Genomic DNA, 17481 nt, shown 5'->3' on the forward strand with positions numbered 1-17481 from the left:
AAAATGGAGTCCTACATCGCAGATCTGTTGCATGAACTATTTCATCCCACCTCTCAACAGTCTTTGTGGTGGAGAGAGCGCACAGATCGCTGGGTCAGAAACCCCATGTTGGTGCACTGCCCAGGTCTATAATAGCGAAGCTTTTAAATTATCAAGACAGAGACCTGGTCCTGAGGTTAGCAAGAGAGAAGGGCCCGATTACACATAAGGGAAACAAAATCTCGTTCTACCCAGACATCACTCTAGCGGTGCAGGCGGCGAGACGGGAGTTCCTCCCAGCAAAACGAGTTCTTTTGCAGGCACAGATCCCATATTCCCTGCTGTATCCAGCCACGGCTCAAAGTGTCATTTGATGGAACTGCCCACTTTTTTACTGATGCGAAGTCCGCCCTGAAATTTACGAAGCACGTAGGAGGGAAGAAGAATACAGGGCGTCAAGAAGACACGGAAGTGGCGGGAGGTCATCAGAGCTTTAATGGGTATTGTATTTTCATGCATATTGTCCATGTTCCACTGCTATATTGTGGGTCCAGAGAACTATTACTTCAACTGTGGCTACTTGTTTTGTTGCCCCATGCCATGCTGACTTTTACTGTTCTGAATCGCTGTGGCCTTGGACGTATTGAGTCATCCGCAGATTTCCCAGCCATCTTGTACAATACAAGGTAGTTTGCCGGTAATGCTTTGCCCCATGGGAAGCTTCCCTTTTTGGCTGAGTATTTGTATGGAGTTTTCTATAGCTGGGGTGAGTAATCTACATCCTGATTGGGGGGTTGGTGTGGGTGGTGTGTGGTGGGAGGGGTTCATTTTGTTGTTAAATGCCAATACAAATGTAAATTGGTGTCTAGCCATTGTCGTTTTAGGAGGGTCAGGGTCACGTCGGTGCTGTTCATGAAAGACACTGTGGGAAAGCATCAAGAATCATGGAAAACCAAGTTACACAAGCACCCTCTAAGAAATCAATTATCCGGAAATTTTTCGTAAAGTATTAGTTTTTCCAGCTTTATACACCAACATCAATCATAAGTTCATTTGGAGTTAGAGGGCTTCAAAATATGGATCCAAAACAGTCGTTGTACTTCAAAATCTTTATTTTCAAACACATTAAAAGTTTTCCAGCTTTGCACTGCCGACACGTGTTGCGCCTACTCTGAGGCTTTTTCAAGGCAATAGTATTTCTTGTCAGGTGTGATGGTCGGGAAGATCTTATTAATCAAAGGATGCAAGTAAGTGGTGTTGAAGGTAGGATTCCTATTAGGTATGGTAATCACAAAGAGGTGTATTTGGTATTGAGTCCACCTTTATAATTTCGTAATATTAAGCCCCACGTTCTGTTTTCTTATGGTATGGACAGTCATAGAAATGTGCCTTATTTAAGTAGTGCGACTTGCTGCGTGGAGATAGGTCACATGTTCACATAGTCATATATCCTATGGACCTTGATAAGTCTTCTAGCTGTCAGCATCTGGGCCGAATCTCCACTGCTAGGCGCTGAGGAAAGCATCACACTTATATCCGATAATACCTTAAATTGTCTAACTTGGAATGTACGAGGGCTTAATGATGGCAGGAAGTCAAGGCTGGTTCACGCTTATTTGGCACAGCACAGCATCGATATCTGCTTACTGCAGGAGACACATTTGAACATCACGCCATCCCAGAGACGATGGGGTCATATAAACTCCGCTGTATACTCAAACTATAAGCACGGGGTGGCTGTATTGGTAATGCGAGGGCTGCACTGGAAGGAGGGGCTGGTACATGCTGATCCGGAAGGCAGATACGCCTTGATACAGGGAACTTCGTATGGTATGTCAATAGTCATTGTGGCCATATACGGCCCTAATATCAATTCCCAAGAATTCTTTAACAATGTTGGACGAAAGTCAACGCAACTGGCTGCAGTATGAGCCTATGGGGGGAATTTAATGCCATCCTAGATGATGCACTTGACAGACGGGAAGCTGCCCGTCCTCTACACCCTGCAGCTAGCACCGCCCTGATGGTGATAATGGATGACAGAGGGTTGATTGACTTATGGCGCAGCAAACACCACTCACTGAGGGAAGGTACCTGCATTTTCGATCATCACAGTGCATGGTCCCGCTTAGATTAATGGTTGGTATTTAGGGGTGTAGTTACTTGGACTACTAGCGTGGACCACATGCCGTGTTCTCTGTCCGACCACCCTCCCTGTTAATTAAAATTATTAATCCCTCTTGGCTTCTCCTGCCTCAGGCCCTCCTTGATGAAACCTTTAAAGAGGAGATTCGGAAGGATATCACTGATTATTTTGAGTTAAAAAGAGGGTCTTTGGACACCGAGGCCTCACTCTGGGAGGCATTTAAAGTTGTTGCTAGAGGCCAATGCATAGCCCATCAAGTGGGAGTATTGAAAGCCATAAGAGGCATGCTTGCATCTCTAGATTCTAACATAAAAGAACTTGAGACACAGTGTTATGTAACCAGTGGTCCGGAAACCTCTGGTCTATTAAAAGCTAAGCTATTAGATTACTCTGATGAGGCCCAACGCGAGGTGAAATTCCTGTGTAAATATGCAGAGGCCAGGAGATATGGAGAGGGGGAGAGGGCGGGCCACACGTTGGTGGGTATGATTCGGTCATCCAAGTCCACGACTTACATCCATGAAATACATGCTGCACCAGACACCACAATTAGGGGCCAGAGCGAAATTTTAAAGGCCTTTTTCCGGTTTTTACTCCAACCTATACACTGCCACTCAGGAAGCGTGCCCAGAGGGAATGGAGTCCTTTATGGATTCGATTGCACTAGCCTGGTTTAACAACACTCACAGAAAGTATATGGATCTCCTGATAACCACGGAAGATATCGCCCAAGTCATAAAGAGCCTGCCTCTCGACAAGGCCCCTGATCCTGACGGACTGAGCACAGCTTTTTATAAAACGTACATCGAAGACTACTGGTGGTATATGAAGAGGGCTTAGAGGAGGGAATACTGCCCAAAACCATGAGAGAAGCCATGATTATCACACTGTTAAAGCCCGGAAAATCAGACGAGGAGATGGACTCCTACAGACCTCTCTCATTGCTAAACATCAATGTCAAAATTCTGGCCAAATTGCTAACCGGCTACAGCCTCTACTTCCTATGATATCGTTCCCTGACCAATGGGGGTTTATTCCGGGTAGATCGACATCACACAACATACAAACCATATTCTCAACTTTATATTATCTGCACCCAGACGTTCATGTTGCGGTGGTGTTCTGGACGCTACTAAAGCTTTTAATACCTTGAGTGGGCATATTTATTTGCTATATTGAGGTGTATAGGTTTCAGGCCACTTTTCATTAACAGAATTCGCTTGCTATACACTCTACCTAGCGCCAGGATCAGGGTGAACGGCTTGGTTTCTGAACCCTTCCCTATTTCACGAGGCTGGGATGCCTCCTCTCCCTGCTACTGTTTGCTATAGCAATGGAGCCCCTGGCTGCCCGAATCCGACAACACCACACTGCACGGGGCATAGGGTTTAGCTCTACGAGCCTTCTTATATCGCTGTATGCAGACGATGTAACCCTTTACCTGGTTGACTCGGAAGACAATCTAGATCCAGTGTTGCATGAATTCATTAGATTTGGTGGACTGGCTGGGGTCTCTGTCAACTGGTCGAAATCTGTATTTTTTCCTTTGACGGACACTACCCGCAGGTTTCTTCAGAATATCCCCTGAAGTGGGAAGCAGAAGCGGTCAAATACCTGGGTATATGGAGAAACCGGGATATTCAAGAAATTTGGAATTTGAACTATGGGAGGGCTGTCATGTGGCTAGAGGAGAAGGTCAAGATATGGGTGAGGTTGCCTCTGTTCCTCACTGGGAGGATAGCCTTGGCTAAAATGGTCCTTTTACCCAAATTCCTGTATTTATTCGCAAATATTCCGAACCCGCTTACATCACACTTTTTGAATACTCTCAAATCACATCTCGTTGCCTTGGCATGGGCGGGCGGACAAGCTAGGGTCTCCTGGGATGTGCTGACGCTGCCTCTGGGAAAGGGTGGTTTGGGTGCCCTAGACATGCACCTCTATGAGCTCTGCACTCTGGCCCAATTTCTGCATACCTGGGTCCATCCGACCCCCTTCCAACCCCATGTAGCAGTAGAACAAGATGTTGTTGCACCTGTCCCATTGAAGGTGGCCATCTGTGCAAAGGTGCGACATCCTAGAGGGGATGTGGACTTTGCTGGAACACTGTGATGGGTGTCGGAGGAATTGCGCAAAAGGGCCGGAGTCCCGTTATTATATGCTCTCTCGCTCTCACTGATGCAAAACCCAATGCTGCCATGTATTGCAGGGGGGATTAGCAAATCCCTGGAGCAGAAGCTACACCTTTACACATTTGCTGATTTGTTCCCCTACAACGAAGGTATGCCCCCTCTGGTGGCAGAGGAGGGATGAGCTGTGCCCTTCTCAGAACTATTTTTGTATCACAGACTGCGAGTGGCATGCTGTGCCAATAGTGATGACTTCATGTCGGCTGCCCCAGTCTTTACTGCTTTGGAGAACCTGGTGGGATCCCCTTCCCTGAGCAAGTTGGTTACCAGACACTATAGGTAAATGCAAAACACAGCACCAGTGGTCCAGCCTAAATCCCTGCAATATTCGAATAATGACCTTCCGTCTCAGCTAACCCGAAGACTAATGGGAATTCTGCTGTGGAAAATTTATGGAACTCTCACCTAACTATAGACTATGCTTGATACATTTTAAATACTTACACAGATTCTATAGGACACCCATTAGTCTCCATAGGATGGGGCTTAGAGAAGAGGACATCTGTTGGAGATGTGGGTTTTCCCCCACCTCATTTTTACACATCAAGAAACACCAAAGGGCCTTGACTCTACTCAGTAAGGCTGAGTCAAAATAACAACACAACAGAACAACTGCCAATACTGAGTTCTATTAGCTAAATTACTTAATGATAGGACCTCTAAAACCCGATCATCAGGTCCACAGTATATATATATATATATGTATGCATGACAAAACAGCTTGATACAAAATTTGTATTTACAAGACAACATCACAACAACATATGCGATGCAAATAAATAACCAAAAAGACACCCACTATCTTTCTATACATCCCTTCATTCACTCCTTCATTCATTCAAACCCATTCAACCCACAAATCAGACAATCCGCCTGTCAAGGTAGGGCCGCCACAAGCTACTCAAATTTCAGGCTGGCCACTAGCCAAGAGCGCCTACTACAAGATCAAACAACAAGAAAATCACCAAATCCCATAACCCTCTCACAATGGCGCAAAACCCAAGTCAAGGTATAATAATAAAAAATGTCCATCAAATAATTACAATGCACTAGAGGACAATCCTGATTAGCGACTAGGTTTGTTTGACAATAACCAAGAACCAGGGTGTTTGAACCGGGTTCTCTAGTTTGCCGGGGTATGCACCCTAGTCCAAGTAGGGACCACCGCTTCCTACGCGGTAGCTTGGCGCAGAGCAGGAAGGCTTAACTCCAGAGGCAACGTGTGAGCCACTAATCCCCAGTCTGCAATCAGGCACTCGGAGCCCCCGGCGGTTTTGGCGCGATCCCACCTAACGTCGCCATGTGAAGGGGCTGCTGCTCCGAGAACTGCTCAATCCCCGTCGGTCCCCTTATTGACTTTGAAGTAGTCCCTGGCAGCTAGACTATTCAAGTAAGGCAGATCTGCTATTTACTTTTATGCAGTCCCCAGCAGGCTTATTATCCCGTGGAGGCAGTCCCTGCCCCTCACACCACTACCCGGCTAGCCTGTAGCCCGCCGGGGGCGCCAATGCACACAGCGGCCTAGTGCACACTGCTCAGTGTTACCTGGGGGTTTGGGCGGAGAGCTCCTCTGTCCTCCGGGCACTCAGTTCCAGGTGCGGCTGCAGGGCCGGGGAGCGAGAAAGCCCTTCCAGTCTTCTGCACTGCCTTGCTTTTGGGACGCCCCTCGTTGCCGGGCAACACTCCTGCTTCTCCACCAATCCCTGCGCGGCCGGTTGCTGATGGGGCACCAATCCCAGCGCGGCCCTGCTCCGATGTCAGCGGGGCAGCGCACGGGTTTCTCGGGTCTCCCAGGCCAGCGGGGGTGATTCCAGCATCAATTTTAATGCGCCTGGACTTGGGCCCACGGCGGGGATCCTAGGGTAAGTTTTGTTCACGGTACCAATTCAATTTGTCACTCGTGCCAACAGCAGTGGGGGGTCCCAAAGCACAGACAGGGCTTCACCTCACAGCGCTTCAGTCACGGCTCAGCGATTCTCGGCGCCTTCCTGTCCCGGGCGACGGCGGTGATCTCGCGCCCCTACAGCTTTCCCTTGCCTAAGTGCCTCAGTTCAATCACCACAGGGGGTAAAGCACTTTTCCCCACAGGGCCAGACGCGGTGACTTCAGGCTTGCAGCGCTCCTTCCCCACAGCACTTTCCAGCCCAAAAGCCTTCTGGGATGGCTTTTGGACACTCGGCGTCAAACGCTGCAATTGATTGAGACGCGCGGACGGCTCCCCATAAACTGCTTGGGGGCTTATATTAAATTGAAAATGCCAGCATGAGGAGTGACCGCAATACTTGGGCTTTGTAGCTACAAGGCACCATAACACGATGAAGACTTTCTGTAGACACCACACTACACCCCTTCACTTTGAGCTTCAGTGAGACTAGCAGCTTTATTTCTACTGTTAAAGTGCGATTCTGTGGTCCTGATGAGAACCTCTGAATATGTTGGGTTCGAAACGCGTAGACCCTTGTTCTTGGTTATTGTCAAACAAACTAGGGCCTAGAAGTAGGTAATAGCAAATTACCGAATGGTAAATACCGAATTTTACCGATTCGGTATTTACTATTCGGTAATGTCTATGTAGGTAAAAAATTCGGTAAAAATACCGAATCGGTAAGATTCAGTAATTACCAATTCGGTAGCCTGCTGCTGACGAGGGCTTGGGTGACAGTTCTTCTTGTTCCGATCGGGATCCACTTGTAGATCCTGTGGAACATGCAGAGGGTGTTGTAGCAGGAGGAGGAGATGGCATTGACCTGCTTTGACATGGAGAGGGAGGAGTTGAGGATGAATCCTAGGTTGCGTGCGCGGTCCGTGGGTGTTGGAGCTGCTCCCAGTGCGGTCGGCCACCAGGAGTCGTCCCACGCAGAGGGGGTAGGACCTAGGATGAGGACCTCCGTCTTGTCCGAGTTCAGTTTCAGACGGCTGCTCCTCATCCACTCGGCGACGGCCTTCATTCCCTCGTGGAGGTTGATTTTGGCAAGGGAGAGGATGAGCTGGGTGTTGTCGGCGTAGGAGATGATGTTCAAGTTGTGTTGGCGGGCCACTTGCGCGAGGGGGGCCATATAGACATTGAACAGGGTTGGGCTGAGGGATGAGCCCTGGGGTATGCCGCAGATGATGTCAGTGGTTGCAGATAGGAAGGGCGGGAGGCGGACTCTCTGGGTTCTGCCGGAGAGGAATGACCTGGTCCAGTCCAGGGCCTTTTTCTGGATTCCTTCTCCTTGGGGGTGTGTTCTTAGTGTGCGGTGGCAGACCGTGTCGAAGGCGGCTGACAGGTCCAGGAGGATGAGGGCTGAAGTTTTGCCGTTGTCTAGCTGGTGCCTGATGTCGTCTGTGGCGGCAATGAGGGCAGTCTCGGTGCTGTGGTTGTGTCTGAATCCGGACTGGGATGGATCTAGGATGTTGTTGTCCTCGAGGTGGCGGGTCAGCTGCATATTGGCGATTTTCTCGATGACCTTCGCCGGGAAGGGGAGCAGGGAGATGGGCGGGAAGTTCTTGAGGTCTTTGGGGTCCACCTTGGGCTTCTTGAGGAGGGCTTTGAGTTCGGCGGGCGTCCAACTTTCCGGGAATGTCGCTGTGTCGAAGGAGATAGATGGGGTGCTATAGTTCCATCAGCTTTGTTGAAAACGTGGTGTGGGCAGGGGTCTAACGGAGATCCTGAGTGGATGGAGTTCATGAGCTTACATGTCTCTTCATCGTTGACGTGGGACCAGGAGGTCAGCTGGCTGGTGGGGGAGGTGTTCGAGGTGTGGTCTGTTGTGGTCGGGCGGGTGAGGAGTTGAAGCTGTCGTGGATGTAGGCGATCTTGCGATGGAATAAGGTGGCCAGTGAGTCGCATAGATCTTGCGAGGGCGGAATGTCGTTGGTGTTGGGATTGGAGAGTCCCTTCACTATTTGAAAGGTTCTTTGCTGTCGTGTGCGTTGTTATCCAGTCGGATTTTGAAGGACGATCTCTTGGCTGTTCTGATGAGGTGGTGATGTCTGATGGCGTCCTTTCGGCTGCGTAGCTGTCTGATGTGCAGTCGTGGAGCCATTTCTTCTCCAGCTTTGTGTTTGCGGCGGAGCAGGTGTTGAGGAGTATGCAGTGGAGGTGGTTGGGTGCGGTCCTTGGAGTTTTGGTGGTTCTGTTGCATGTGAAGTTGCAGGTGTGGCAGGAGAAGGGTCCGTAGGTGCGTTTTGGGGCGGCTTGGAAGTAGCGTTGGCCTCGGCCGGTGTTGAGAGCGTAGAGAGTGTTGGCGTCGTATCGGAGTCTGGTGTTGTGGCGTGTGCGGGGTCTAGGGGTTCTGGTGCTGGGTGCCGTCCAGGCATGGACGGGCACAGACGGGCTTGCCTTTGGTGCACCTTCAGCGTGCCAGCAGCACGCTCGCTGCGCGCATCCGCTGCACGTCCTGGCAGCGACCGGCATTTAAGGCGGGGAGGGAGGGAGGAGCAGCTGGGAGGCGGGAGCAGGGCGGCGAGGGGGTGTGGCCACGGGGTCAGCGGCGGGAAGAGAGCGGGCCCAGAAAACCAAAAGGGGGTGTGGGGGGAACAGTACGGGGCTACAGTGGAAGAAAATTTACAGTAATAGAGGCACAAAATACAAATGCACCTATAGATACCTAGGAGTTATATTTAATGATAATGGTAACTTTAACCCTCAGAAACTGGATATCACCAGGAAAGCAAATGCACTAACAGGTGCATTCGGGATAATTAAAAAATCTACTAGCAATTTAACTTACCGACCGCTACTTAAGGAGATATCAGCGAAATTGTTACCTTCATTAACCTATGGCAGTGAGACGTTAAACGGAAAAGATACAATAATCATAAACAAAGCTGTCTTAAAAACGTTTCGATCTCTCTTTCTTTTACCTAAAAATGCCTCACAAGCCCAAGTCCGACTGGAATTTGGCTTGAATAACCAACTGTATGTGCAAAAGGGTCATACAATCAAAGTATGGAACAGAGTGAAAAATGATAAGGAGAACTTAATTTCGCAGCTTTTATGGACCGAAATTGAGGGCAATAATAAATCATCTGCCTGAAATTTCTGGACAATGCTCTGGACGAATTTGGGGTCAGGGGTATTTGGACTACTACCATAACCTAGGAATCTTTAAAAAAAGTTGTGAATAAAACAACAGATCACCTATCATTGATAAGCGATAAAGAGACCTTTGTTAAACGGAAAGATGCTTGGTCCATAATAAATGGCTACCAAAAAAAGAGGCCTCAGCAGTATCTGGACACAGCATGGTCGTGGTGAAGTAAAAATATGTTCATGAAAGCACGATTCAGAATTTTGCCAGGAGAATCCCATGCACTACCTTGGAAAAAACTGGAAAATAACATATCGTGTCGGTTGTGCAAAGCCGGAGAGAAAAACATTATACATCTTTTGTGCCTCTGTCCAGAACTTAAAAACGAAAGACTAACTTTATTAAAAAGGCTATTCAATGAAAGAGCGATAAGGACTTGTAGACAAGCATTGCTTCAGTGTCTTTGCCCAGATGATGTATCCATTAATTCTGCTTTCACAAAATGTTTAATAATTGCATGGAAAAAACTAGAATGATATATACATTAATCATCATACTGACTCTATTCTGCGCCAATCTTTTAAACATACAAATTTGTTTTATTTAAAACAGTTTTTTATAATGCGTGTGTATAATTTTAAAGGTTTACCGTTATTTAAAAAGCATTTTTAATGAGGTATCTTAATTGAAATGTCCATAACTGTGTATTTACTCTTTGTAAAGATTTTAAATAATCAATAAATAAATTACTACTACTACCATCTTGCTTCTTGAAAACAAATTGACCACATTTTCTCTTGGTATGTCCCTTCTTAAACTAAAACGAACTAAAGAGTAAGGAGAAGTAAATGGTCCTGATTTCCAAACCTATCATAGTTCTTTGTATTTTAAACAGACATCCTATTTATTATTAAATAATGAATTAGAAGATTTTCCACTTTGATATGATACAGAAACATCTTTCATTCATCCTTTCACCTTCAAAGAATTTTTACTTTTCACACAAAAACCTATTTCTATGTACCTCTCTGTACTTAAAAATGCTGGAAAACAGGGGCCTCAAGTACCACCCGCTTGAGCAGCTACAGTGGGGAGGGGCTCTTTATAGGCTTCTTCTATCTGCAACTCGGCAGACCAAATCTCATAGTTAACACTATGGGCCCGATTACAATGTGAGCTGAAAGGGCTCCGACCGTTGGTCGGAGCCCTTTAGCCCCCTTCGTAATTGGCTGGTCAGATTCCTTTGCGACTGAACCATTTTGATGGGGTCGGTCGGAAGGGAATCCAAATCGGATTTCCGAATAGCTTCCAACGGACTTGGAGATCCCGTCCGCCATTCGAAAAGCCTTCAGTAATCCCTTGGCCTGCTCTTTCCGGCTGTGGGATTACAATGGCAGATTCCCACAGCCGTTCTGCGCTGGCCCTTTTGACACAGAAAGGCTTTATGAATCTATCCTTTGGGGCCCCGAGTAGGGCCCCAATTGGTGCAAGGTGCCAAATGGTGGCCATGCACCCCTGTTGATCTCTGCACCAGATGGTGGCTGGCACCTTGAGGTTGCAAGGATGCCACTGGGTGCAGGGATGAACTACACCTCTGCTCTTTACATTGAGAGCATGCATTCCATTCGGAATGCATGCTCCCATTGTAAAGTATAGGATTGCGGCTGAACAGGGTTCTGTCAAATTCTACTTGCTGGACTGGAACCAACGACAGGAGGTAGTTCAGTTCCAATTCCCAAATGATTTCGGACGGACTCCGGTCCGTCCGACATCGTAATCAGGCCATTTGAAAGAATACAGTGTCAATAGAAGAGGAAGCGGGAGCAAGGAAATTGAAAACATGGGTAAATAGAAAAGGGAATAAAGGAAGGAATATTGAATAGAAGGAAGGGTGAAGGGTAGAATGGAGGGATGAGTAGTTGGATGAATTAGTTGGTGTATGAATGTGTGGGCATATGGAGGAATAGGTGAAAGAATGATTGAGTTAATAGGTGAGATAGGCAGGTGAAAGACAAGTCCAGTGGGTGGATGGATTGATGAGTGAATTAACGGAAAGGTGTATGCACAGGTGAAAGAATGATCGGTAAAGGGATAGATGTAAAAGTGCATGATAGGATGAGTAAATGGATTGCAGAGTGGATGGATGAGTGAAAAGATAGCAGAGTGGATGGATCGATGAATGGGTGGATAGATGCCAGAATGGATGGAAGGATGATGATGGATGGCAGGGTGAATACATGTATAGATGGATGGCAGAGTTGATGGGTGGATGGTGAGAGGGTTGGATGATAGAGTGACTGGATAGATGGCAAAGTAGAAGGATAGATGAGTGGATAGAGGAGCAGATGCATTGATGGAATAGGGAAAGACTGACTGATGCATTAAAAAGATGAATAGATATTAGAATGTAAATGTGTAACTTTTTATAACAGCGGGTGGATGTAAGGGTAAATTAATGAATGGATAGAGGTTTGGATGGATGAGATAGGGTAGGTCTTCCAGGGAGTGATCAGCTTTAATTTACTGGCTATTGCCTTTCGTGCAAACCCTTATATCCAGTGTACACGTCTCACCTTGGGGATAAGGAACAGGTCCTAATTTCATCATTATGGTATAATACTTTTATTATGATTTATAGCAGAACCATCTTCTGGAATACATGGAGAGAAAGGGGTTTGCTCTTGGTTAATCAACTCATACAAATCACTTTTGGTTTTCCTTTCAACAAGCACACTTACTCTCTAACATGCTATTCTTTTAATAAATTTAATGTATGCTATTTGATGCTATTTGACAAACTTATTCCACATTTCAACACAATAACGCAATTCTAATGCAAAATTCTGTTGTGTCAGATATGCTCCTATTATCTCCTACAGCAGTTACCATTTACAGAGTCTTCATTGCATCCACAATAATCGGGATAGAATGGAAGTTGGACTATAATGGAAACACAACTTAAATATTCCTTGGCCAATAAATGTATGGAATGAAATATGACATAAAATATGCAAATCATCCCAGACAGCAAATACAATGCAAAGCCTAATTTGGTATCTCTAACAGACTCATGATTACAAGGTCATTTTCAATAAAATGCACTTCATCGTTCCACCGTCTTGTTGGTCATGTGATGCTAGCTTCTCTGAGTTGAAACATACTAAGTTTTCTTGTCCTTGCTCACGTATATTTTGGATTAAATTTCAAAAACAGATTCATTCTATTTTCCATAGTAATGTACCTTTTACTTTTTCAAATATATTTTTGGGAAACATTTAAGATGGCTGGAATTGTTGCTCTCGAAATGATAGAATTAAATACCTATTATTTGCAGTTGCTTTTCAGCAAGCAAATAGAAACTGGACAAACTATAAACATTTACTTTCAAGCCTGGTGGTTTGGTATATGCTATGATCACAGGCTTGATAGAGCTTATGTTAACCCAATTGCTCTTGCCATCAAAAGAGACATAATATGGTTACCAGTAACTAGCTTGACTCACTCATCCTCTTAAACTATTACTTATCAAGCCATCAATTGTGGATGTTCATAAATCCTCTTGAATTGCATATTAGAGAAATCTATTATTCAACTTTGTTGTTAATGTTATTGTTATAACAATTGACTTACATATTCTACACATTTACATGCTAACAATCTTTGTGATGATTTCTTTATTTGCTTATTTATTACTAAGCCCTTATTTGCCACCTTCTATAATGTTACTTTCTGCTCTTTTTTCTATTTCTTCATTTCTTTTTCCTTTCCTTTTTTTTCTCTTTTTCCCACTCAAGTTAGCTTTTCACTTATCTACCATTATATTCCAATGTTGTTGAGCTTGCATAACCAGTTACATTGTTTCCTAAAATTCTTTATTATTTGTTATGCGTCACAATTGCACATTTTGGGTATGTGCTCCTCTATAAAATTAATCTTAAACTTTAAAAAAGGATTGAGGCAGTGGCTAAGTGAGACATTGGGTGTCATCAAGCTTAATCTCTTATATTCTCTTGAGAGAGATATATGTGCTATGTACGACTGGAGAAATATCAACTTATACATATATTGTGGTCATGAAATTAACTTCAAAATGTAATCACAGCAGAGAAATGTAATTATGATATTGTGAATGTCAATATCACTGTTATGATATGTCGGACAAAGTACCCACTGCCCTACATTATAAGGGAACGTCCCTGATGACATCCATTAATATATGGAGGAACAAGCTTGAAGGCCAAATTATTTTCTATGGTCATGGAACTCTGAGGTGACTTTCAACATCCTTATACTGTGGAAACTTAATACGGTTTGGTGAACATTATCTGCGCCATCTTCCCTTTTGCCCCGATGCCACACTCTTCGTCGCACACGCCCACCACATTAGCTGCCTTGACCAGAACCACCCTCTGCACACCCCTGACCCCCAGCACGGCTCTCCACCTACACAAGCACCCCCACGCACTGATCACTCCTGCTTTCACATGCCTTGCGCGTAAGCGGCAGTCATTTCGAGCACCATGGCCCCTCTGCCCCTCGCTGATAGCCAGCGCGTCTCTCTCTCTCTCTCTCTCTCTCTCTCTCTCTCTCTCTCTCTCTCTCTCTCTCTCTCTCTCTCTCTTAACCTCAAAGGCATCCCCGCACGCTGACAACCCCCTCGCTCTCACATGCCTTGGGTCTAAAACCCTCTTCAGCGCAGATCTGCCTCAGAATCCCATCCTGTTCCCAGCGCGACACCTCCCTTCATTCCTTTTTATAGTCTCAGGCCCTTTGATGCAAACCTCCCTTTTCCTGTGTGCCCGTCTGTCTTCCTTGTTCCCAAGCCACCACCTGGCCCTGCGGATACTGTTTATTACCCCGTACAGTAGGAAGCCTCCCCTCCCCATCAGAAGACCCTCGAGCCGATCAAAGCCCCCACCCTACGAGATCCGATCAAACTCCACACATTCCGTGAATCGGCGGAATGTCCTGCTGCGCGATAATCATCACCTGTTGTGACCGGGGTGGGGAATTCAACTGTAAATGTATGTGGGAACGGGCCTAAAGGGGAGATTCCGAGGATGTTCTTTCACATATCAAAGTGTTGCAAGAATGTGTTACGTGCAATAAAGATCATAAACCTGAGTATAAGAGGCGAGGCCTCAGAGATGCGGCTAGAGCACCTCGTGACGATACTTGCTGTCTGAATTGATGTGTTCTCCTCCAGAGAGAATAAACCCTCGTTTCCTGCCTTTCAGTCTCCAGCGCCTGCTTCTTCATTGATTAAATATTGGTGGATCATAGAGGCGACACCGCCGGGCAACACAAAAGGGTCTTTGGTCACTGGTTGTCTACGACCCCTTTTACAATTGGCGTCCCAAGCGTGGGGCCCATCAGCGACTCGTGGATCCAGTGGGAGAGGTCCTGACGACAGAGTGAACGACTGCAACGATCGGAAGGTACCCTGTCCGATAGACCCTCGTCTGACAGCCGATCATCCGAACTTCACTGGTTCCGAACGGACCTCTCTTGAGTGATCTACGGTCCTGACTGGGAACCATCAGGAGTGCCACGAGGAGTACGAAGGGAAGAGGACGATCGGGCGCTGGATTCGGAAGACAAGAAACTGTCCATGCGGTCCGGGTAAGGTCGTGTAAACACGACGAATTGCGGAATGATTGATGATTGATGGAAAATACTAGTATTTATTCTTTGTTAATTTATTTGGAGTTTCGCTGTCGGCAAACGGAGAAACAACCGGCTCTCTCTTTGCAAGCAGTGAAGGATAGGTAACGCACCCGTCGTGCCTATCTTTCTCCCCCACTGATCAATTGCCCCTCCCCATTGATTAACTGTTACGGATTGTTTTCTGGAGATTCTCTGTCTGCAAACAGGAAAGAATAGGTCCCCCTCTTTGCAGATAGTGAAAGGGTAGGTGATGCAGACCTTTGCGAGCCTACTTATTCTCCCCATTGACCATTTTTTATTTTTATTTATTGACCAAACATTGATTGCCCGATATTGGTTCTTGAGGTATTCACTGCTTGCAAACAACGTAGAATAGAAATATTCTGTCTAGTCTTTGCACACAGTGATAAGATAGGTAGTGCTGACTATTATCCCCATTGTGATCCGTCATGCCTGTCTTCTCCCCACTGATGGATAGCTGGTTCAGCCCGGACCGTTTATTAGAGGTGGACCATCTAGCCCCGCTGGAAGGCACCCCTAATAAAGACATGTTCACAAAGTATGGATTAATTACCATAGCCTATAGTAAGCTATGGCACAAGTATACCAAAACAAACCAAGAGAAACAGTGGCCACTGATAGGATCCTTCGATTTAGACAAAATAGAAACGGTAGAAATAGCCCTTCGTAATAATAAGACAACGCCTATTATGCTCGATAGTCTCGGTATGTGGCGCAAAGAAGCTACGCAACGAAAGGAAAGAGACGAAGTCAAAGTAGTTAAAGAAATGCAACAGGCAACCCTCCAAACGTCTGGTAGGCAAAAGGAAGGGCCAGCGACGACACAGTTCCGAGGATTAGACATAAAAAAAGGACGGTGTAAAGGGATGTGCCGACGGGACAACCCCGAGACACAATGACCCAAAAGTAATCCCCCGACACTATGCACAGGACGAACAGATTTAAGGCAAAACCAATGTGCTTTCTGTAAATGTCTCGGGCACTGGAAAGCCCAATGCCCGACTCTACAGAACATAAGTAAGAGCGGAGGGTCGACAGAAATAACAGGCCGGCAGGAAGGGAAAAGGCGCGAGACAAAAACAAATCAGACTAACACGGACAGGACGGATAGAACCACCACGTTCGATTATGCTCGATGGCACAAATTTCGTCAGACCAATTTTAATGACATGTTAGAGTTCTGGAACTGATTGCCCCCCCACTCTGAAAAACAAAAGCAAATACAGGCCTGCGTAGACAACCTCCCGTTAGAAAAAGGACTCAGGGAAACCAAGCATCTGTTATATAATTTAGGATTTAATTACGATAAAGATAACACACAACCAACGATAAATAGAAAAACTAGTAAAACATTCTTTAAAGTAAACTGTACTAATAGGAACAATACAAAACATATTACACTCACTCCGGAAGTTCTCAAAATGTAACAAGTCAACGGTCCCGCCCATCCGGAAGGTGAAACACATAGCACGTGTGGGGCGGGGCCAGTCATCAGCCATAGACCAAAGGAAATCGCCGACGAGAAGGTACAGGAGGCTCCATGGGCCGACATGAAATGGTCTTCCCATACTCTCCTTCCTGGGGTGACGTCCCCTGGGCCACGAGTAGGGAGGGGGGCGGATGCAGATGACCCCCTCCCTCGTATCTCGGCCATCACGAATTCCTCCATCGAACTGGCGCAGGGGGACTGGGAGGGAGAGGCGACGCGGACAAGCCTCTCCCACCTCCACAGGTAGGAGGTTTCCCAGCCCCGGTCCGGCGCCGAAATCCTCCAGCCAGGCCACAGATCTATTTGCGTAGCACAGGGCGTACAATGTTCAACGGGCCTATTTCCGCAGCACAGAGCGTACAATGTTCAACGGGCCTATTTTCGCAGCACAGAACATACAATGTCCGACGGGCATACTTGTGCAGCACCGGACATACAATGGTCCCCCAAGAGTCGGAGTCAGGGGTGTAGGGTGGTCATCATGTGCACCCCTGATTCAAAGGGACGGCGTGTGATGCGCCGGGAGAGGGAGGCGGCACGGACGAGCCTCCCTCACCTCCCCAGATGAAGGCTCCACAGCTGCACCCTGGCGCCCCGAACCAAATGTCCTGCTCCAACAGCATGATGTTCTGTCTTTGTCGCCACAAGAAGTTTTCTTCCACTCCTGAAAGACACGACGAAGGGCGGCGGCTGCAGGGTCTCAAAATGGCGTCTGGGCCCTCTGGAAGGCGGGTCTAGGCCGCTGGAGTAACTTTGTCCGGAATTGCAACTCGGGCACTTGCCCACCTGGGCACGAGCCCCCACCTCCGACAGCATCCCCACAGCTTTGAAGATTCAACCAGAGTCCCAGAAGCCCTCGGCCCCTACAGGCTTCCGGTAGGGAACAACTGGAACGACCACGACATAGCCGCAAGATGGTGGTGCTCTCGTGTCTGCACCAGCTTCAGTCTGAACCACCCAGGAACATTGTGGGCG

This window comes from Lissotriton vulgaris, chromosome 4_1 (assembly GCF_964263255.1).
Source record: "Lissotriton vulgaris chromosome 4_1, aLisVul1.2, whole genome shotgun sequence".
Lineage (NCBI taxonomy): Eukaryota > Metazoa > Chordata > Amphibia > Caudata > Salamandridae > Lissotriton > Lissotriton vulgaris.